The sequence below is a fragment of the Callithrix jacchus genome, chromosome 16 (assembly GCF_049354715.1).
Source record: "Callithrix jacchus isolate 240 chromosome 16, calJac240_pri, whole genome shotgun sequence".
Lineage (NCBI taxonomy): Eukaryota > Metazoa > Chordata > Mammalia > Primates > Cebidae > Callithrix > Callithrix jacchus.
In genome coordinates this window covers 75330132-75337455 of record NC_133517.1, presented here as the reverse complement: position 1 = coordinate 75337455, position 7324 = coordinate 75330132, and the positions used below count along the sequence as shown (strand labels likewise).

The following is a 7324-nucleotide window of genomic DNA, read 5'->3' as shown; positions in this document are numbered from 1 at the left end:
ACTCATGCTTCTTTTACCAACATTACAGTTTGAGACTCATCCCTGTAAATATGGATGAATTCTTGTTTCCTGTGGTTACTATGGTGACTTATGAATATGTCACAGTTAACTCATTCAGCTGGACTGATCATTCAGGGTTTTACCCAGTATTTTACTAATAATGATGCTATAACTAGAAATATTCTGCCTGTCTCCTAATTTAGAGCATATGTTTTAGGTTTATCTAGAATATGCACTAAGGGGAGAAACTTGTATATTAAGACAGGAAAATGTTCAAATATATTAGGTAATTTTTTTCCCAAAAGTTGTTGCACCAATTTATTCTTCTACTGGTGGTGGGTAATAGTCTTAATAGCTTTACATACTCATCATCATCCTCATTTTATATAATCCAGCTGCTTAATCTTACCAATCTTGTATAGGCAAAATATTAACTTAGTGGTTTTAATTTTTATTTATCTGATAATATGATTGAGTAACATTCCATATGTTTATGATAATTTTGTTTCTACTGAGAGATGCCTATTTGTGTCTTTTCTCTTTTATTTTCATCCTTTTTCTTTTTAATAACGAGGAATTCTTTATTTGTTCTGAACATAAGATCTCTGTCAATTATATGTGTTGCAAATACCTTCTTCCTTCATGGCTTGTATGTTTCACTCTCTGTGGTAACTTTTGATGATTAAGAGTCTGTGTTTTTAATTTTAATGTGGTTAAATTTATCAGGCTTTTCCCTTATGTTTTATGTTTTTATGTCCATTATGATTTCTTTAAATATTACTTTTGGGGGGTTTGTTTCTGGTTTGTGGAATTGTATTTCTCTGTCACATGAGTAATACCCACAAAAGCCTGTTTAAACGTAGTCCTCAAGTTTTTCTTTCAATTTAATCGTTCTCAAATGTTGTTCTGACCTTCTCTTTTCCATCTTCTCATCTGAACTTTCTTTGTGAGATAGTACCATAACTAATTGAAAATTATCCTACACACCTCCAATGTTCAAATTAATAATTATGGTGTACTGGCTTAAATTTCAGCTCCATCCACCAATTTTACCTCACATATGATACGCTTCCTGAAAGGTCAGGGACTTCAAAACTCTTTTTGTTTGTCAACCTTGTAACCTGAAATCACAGCAGTCAGGCTCTGTGAATTCCTCATTTCATCTGTAGAGAAATATTTTGAAAAAAGTAAAAAGAAAGAAAGAATAAAAGAAAGATTTTCTTGTTAATCCCACACAGAGATACAGTCATTACTATCGTCAGATCTACATCAAGATGCCATCCTGTGCTCTGATTTTTAGACATAGTTGAATGGATTGTTTACCTTCAAAATGGTGCAACTAAATATCTTCAGGTTTCTGTCCAGCCATGCAATGCGGCTCTTGGCCCAGGCTTGCTCCTAACCACAAAAATCTCCCACCAAACAATAGATTCACAGAACTAATTTGCAATCTTTACAAAAGATACAAATAAGCTTCTAAATGTTTTTCCTCCTCTTTATGAAATGCAAAGCAGTATTCTAGAGAAATCATTGAATTAAAGTTGAGGTGATGCATATTCTAACCTTAACATTCATAATAGAATCACTCTCTGTGCCTTAGTTTTCTCGTCTACCAAATGAGGGTATGGATTAACATATATATAAATACTTTGCAATATACATATTCACTGATTCAGCACTGTTTCTGGAAATAAAGACCCTACAGTTTCAATTGGTCATCAACATACATCCTTCTTATTTGTTAAGCAGATTTATTCTGGGGGAGAGTCAGTACAGCCCCTCAGAAACCTGATATTTGGGACAGGGAATGAAGGTAGTTCACAAGGTTTACGTATAACTGAGCGCAGTTTCTTACTCCAGACATTTCTCATTGGCCTTGTTTGCTACCAGAGCAATTAACTCTGCGAAGCTTTATTTTCTATTGCATTAGTCAGTGGGCTCAGATAAAAACTTACAATATTATTTTCAGTATAAGTTTTCTTTGACTATAAATTGATATAACACATTTCAGATTCAGTGCCAACGAAAAAAGGACAGACAGTAGCTTGCCCTTATTTATGTTTCAGGACTCCCGGTGAGTGCCTAAATCTGAGGATAGTACAGAACCGTATATAGACTATGTTTTTCCCTATATATGCATATCTATAATAAAATTTCATTTATAAATGATGCATAATAAGAGATTAACAACAATAACCAACAATGAAATAGAACAGTTATAACAATATGCTATAATGAAAGTTATGTGAATGTCCTCTCTCTCTCTCTTCTCTCTCTCTCTCTCTCTCTCTCTCTCTCTCTCTCTCTCTATATATATATATATATATATATATATATATATATATATATATGACTTCTCTACATTTCCAGTATGGTGATCTCAGGGCTCCGAGAGAGAATACTCCAAGGAAGTGGAGTTGCCAGTATTCAAGAATTGGTCTGGAAGCCAATCTAGTGCTGTGCCTACAATATTCTATTAATTTTAATGAATCACAGATCACATCCAGATTAGAGTGAGAGGAGTGTCATTGCAGTTGGCTTCTTATTGGGTTTACAACAAAAGGGGGACAATCTGCAAGTGGATGGTTAATCAATGCATACAGCACAGGTTGGAGAAAGAATGAAGGCTGACAATAAGTGTCTGGTGAGAATAAGTATTTCTACTTTAATTTGAAATATTACCTACGAAACCAATAAGTTTTGGTAGCTAAATCATCAAAATCTGAAGGAATTCTATTTGAACCTTTGAATTATAAATGAAATATGCATCTGTACAGAAGTCTGTTCACTTATGCTTAATTCCAAACCTGAAATATAGGTTTCCTATAGCTTTTTTTTTCCACAGCAAATTTTTAGAAATCCAACTTTGACTAATGTACGGTGGAAGAAATAAAATGCAATGCTTGATATGAAAAGGGTTACTTGCCAAAGAATCCCAAACAAAGAAAGCTAGTCTGTATTCCTGAATTATCTTCTAAACAGCACATTTTATTTATTCTCTTGGTAATATGAGAATGTTTTAAATTTGAGAGCTGAGAAAGACTACTCTTTGGTACAGCTATAAAAGTCAGTGTTTATTGTATTATGACTATATAATAAAATATTTATTAATAATGATTCATAATGGAAAATATTGGTTTAGTTCAGTAAATAGACTACATTTACCTGTAATGTAATGTTACCTTTGGATGCCATGTAAGGAAACTTCTATAGTGGCAACCAAACAGGCATTATACACATAGGAAGGCTGAGAATTGGTGAAAATGCAGTCTTCTCTATAGCCATCAACCTTTCTCATAGATACAAAAATGTGAAATTATCAAGTCAACTGTGGAGGAAGGGATTACATCATCAGCAGCAGCTGAAACAATCTGTTCATTGGCAGTTGCAGCTGAGAAACTCTAATCTCCCTGACAAGCACCTCATGTCATCTAGGTATTCAGCTTGGCACCAAGGAAGATCGTTCTGTGAGTTAACCTCATTGCTAAGAAAGGGGAATGGCTTGTAGTGAACCTTGACATCAGACCTGGAAGATCTCCTCAGGGACAGCCTTCAAGTCCAAATTCTAATGTTTGTCAGAACATTGGAATAGCTTGTTAAATTGCAGAATCCAGCTTAGTAGATCTGAATTGGTACTGAGATGTGCATTGCTCATCAGATCCCAGGTAATGCTGATGGGGCCAGTCTATAGAGCACCCCTTGAGTTGCATGTCTATAATTAACATATCCCTTTATTGAACTACTACAATTGTGATAAAACTTGAGACTGAACTGAAATAATATGTTATGATTCTAAATGTCTTATGAGTAAAGACAGCAGTCTCGTTATGGAAATTGAATAAATCACAGGTAAAGTTCAATAATGCTAAAGCTAATAAGAACTTTACCAATTGTTTTGTAGATTAACTGAAATTAAGAAAGATGGCCCAGCTAATAAGTAACAAGTGTTAAAAGAAAACTTCAGACAAATTAAATTATGGAGTTTAATTGAGCAAGACAAAAAACAATTCACAAATTGGGTGGCCTCTAGAATCACAGTGGATTCAAAGAGACTCCAGGGATGCCTCATGATCAGAACAAATATATAGATAAAAGGAATTGAGGTACAAAAATCAGAAGTGAGGTACTAAAACAGCTGCATTGGTTACAGACTGGGATTGGTGTTTGCCTTATTTGAATACAGTTTGAACACTCAGCAGTATATGAGTGGTTGAAGTATGACTGCTTGTGTTGGCCAAGATTCAGCTATTGTTACAGACACACACTCGTAAGTTAGGTTTTCAATCATGTCTACCTATTAAGTTAGGGTACGTTTGGTTCACAAGGACTCAAATATAAAAGTGAGGAATCCGTCTCAGGCCATATTTAGTTCACTTTAACACAAATCATGAAAGTGCCATGCATTTGTTTTCTAAACTATCACCAGTTTGGTCTAAAATGGCTAGGTACCTTGAGAAGAAGCTATCAAATTGTATGAGATGGCACTAAAGGACGGATGATATCCATGACAGTTTTCCATAGAGCTGATCATAAAGGTAGTAACAAAAATATAGAATCATTATGAGGATATGTTTAGAACATTATGACATATTTTACCCTGATTGTAAAGAGCTCTTTTGTGTCATTTTTATGATAAAGATCTCACCTCAAAAAAAATAGATATCACATACCAACTTTCTTGTTTTGGCAAACCACTCATAGAGCTCTCTATTACAGAAGGAAATTGAGCATGAGATAACACGTCTCCACCTATCCGTGCATAGCTGTTAGATTCTTTCTCATACACACCCTTTGTCATAGGTTAAGCATAACATAGCCTCTAGCTAGCTTTCACTCTGCCCCTTAATTAGATGGAAAAATTGACTTGCACAGAAGAAAGACTACAGAATTTTACACTAAAGGTTTTATAATGGGTGTGTGTGTGACTGTGTGTATGTGTATGTGTTTACAAAACCTTTTTTTTTTAATAAAGAAAAGACTGGAATATGAAGTCAACACAATAAATCAAGAGAAGAGGTGACTGGGAGACTTTTCTTGAATGGCTTAAGGAAAAGGAATTTTTTCAGCAAGTTTTACAGGAGAGTCAGTCATTTGGTTGAGTGCATGCTTTTCCCAGAGAGGGACTGCGGAAATAAGGTGTAAGCTGCCCAGGTCTATCCAGATCAGTACTCCGCTTTGGCTGCTTCAAATGGATCTGGTCCTAGGACTATCATTTCCAAGTACAGGAAAGGGAATTTGCTTCCAAATAATACTTCCTCTCCTATTATGAATGCTAGACTTTCATCTCACATGAAGACACAAATTGCAAATGCCAGCACCTCTGATAATATCTGTCTTATTTTGCTTCAGTATTTGATTTAACTTAGTATTTCCAAATTGATAGAGGAGTACAATGCGCGTGTTACTGTGCGAAGTACCACAGCCTAGGAGTAACTGAAACATGCTCTTAATCTAGAGTCTCTAAAAGCAAAGCTCAGAGAAAGGATAAAACTACTGACACTACATTTACAAGTCGGCTACATGAACGTGCAAAAGAATAAAAAAGTGAAGCAAGTAAAGATGAAATTCTCTGAGTTATATTGCTGGCCACATACTTACTATAAGCCTCAAAGAAAAACCGCTGAATGTTTCCGAGGAATGTTTTCTAGCACAAGTAACTTTATCTGGAGGGGCTACTTAGAAGACTGCATCTCAGTGTAGTCCACAGGAAAGGAAGAAAGATGTATATGCCCGGATCCCTCTCATCTCCTTCTTCACATTAGTCAGGATTTGCCCCATGGAGGCCTCGTTCTTTTAAACTTCCTAGTCATATCTTCTGATCCCTTTAGTGGCCACTCAGTAGGGTAGATCCCATGTCCCTAGTATGATATTTCAGCTAAGTCCAAAGAAGGACACATGGCGTGAATATATGAATAAAGTTCAACCTAAGGCTTAACATTACAGTGCTGAATGAACAGCAGTGGTCTAGTATGGGAGGAGGTGGTGTCTGATTATGGACAAATGAGGTGGTCAAGGATATCCGAAGTGGAACAAATGGCTGTTTAACAGAGTAGACTCCTTACTGAACCCCAGCTCAAGCTCTCCAATAGAGAGTTTGGCTGGCTGCTATACAACATTATGAGACACCTTTTAAAATTTATTTATGATTTTGTTGAGAGAGAATAAAGACAACTTCACTCATTCCAGAAAAGGAAAACTGTAAGTCCAATCAGATTCATGACCACCTTCAATACCTTACCTAGTTGTCATCTCCTGGAGGCCTAAGGTGATAAAATACTACCAAAAGCTCCAACGTCTGCTCCTGAGTTGGTTCTAAGACTGTAGGTATTCATTAGATCCCTCCTCCACTACCCATTTCAAATTCTGCTCCCTCTCACGCAGTGATCTGGTATTTAGCACATCCTGAAGGCAGCTGGTTGTCCCTCAACTGTGTGTTAGCTGAATCATCAACAAACTGCTCTATTATTCTATCAGTCCAGCTGCTTCTGTGTGATCCTGTATGTGGTGGTGGGTCCATTGTTGAATCTTGTTAATAAAAGTATATTTTGCCCCAAGGCAACGTTATATGGTAGAACATGCTTATGAATAAGGCATTTAGTAAGCACGTGTTAGACTGCTGACACGGGTGATGAGAACTGGAGTCTGAGCCGGAAAAAAAAAAAAAAAAAAGGCATTTAGTAAAAACCGCTATATAAAGTATGGATCGAATGATCTAAAGAAAAATGGCCACCCATTCTAAAGGGCTGCTTCCTTTGAGGAATCCTGTTTAAGTCTCTGCTTCTGGCTAGGTGGGCATTGGATAGTTCTCACAGTGGTGTAGCTGACTAAGGTGCCATAGAAATCTGGGCCATCTGTTTATGCACTTATTAATGCCTTTCATAGCCATGTGAGTCTTCTCTCAAATGCGTTACTTCCATGGCATGATGGGTTTGCTGCTGTGCACACTCCATGTTAGGACTCAATGTCATCATGGGTAGCTGAGTGTTGCATAGTCATTTGATATTCCATGTCCCGGTGCTTCAATCTCTACTAGCACTTCAGGAGACATGTTACAAAAGAACACTTGTTTTCTACTCTAGACAGCATGGCTTTGCTTGAAACTACAGGTCTGCATTGTGACTTTCTTATTGGGTCTTTTTAGAGAATTTTTACAGCATCCTTATCCAGCACAGATACATTTTAAACTATCAGATATGCTAGATCATATTATTCAAGAGGCAGAGTAAACTTCCAACTCGCAGCTTCCCATTTTACCCAATAACATGGTATAATAGTCTTCCCGAGTGCAGTATCTGTCAATTCTAAAATCTAAAAAGGCTAATTG

At 36.4% G+C, this 7324-nt stretch overlaps 1 non-coding gene across 1 annotated transcript; it reads left to right on the top strand.

The window, feature by feature from the left end:
* The first annotated feature begins 6577 nt into the window (after positions 1-6577).
* LOC118148696 (small nucleolar RNA SNORD104) lies at positions 6578-6648 on the top strand. The gene has a single exon (XR_004735612.1). It is a non-coding gene; the product is annotated as a small nucleolar RNA SNORD104 (small nucleolar RNA).
* The last annotated feature ends 676 nt before the right edge of the window (positions 6649-7324 follow it).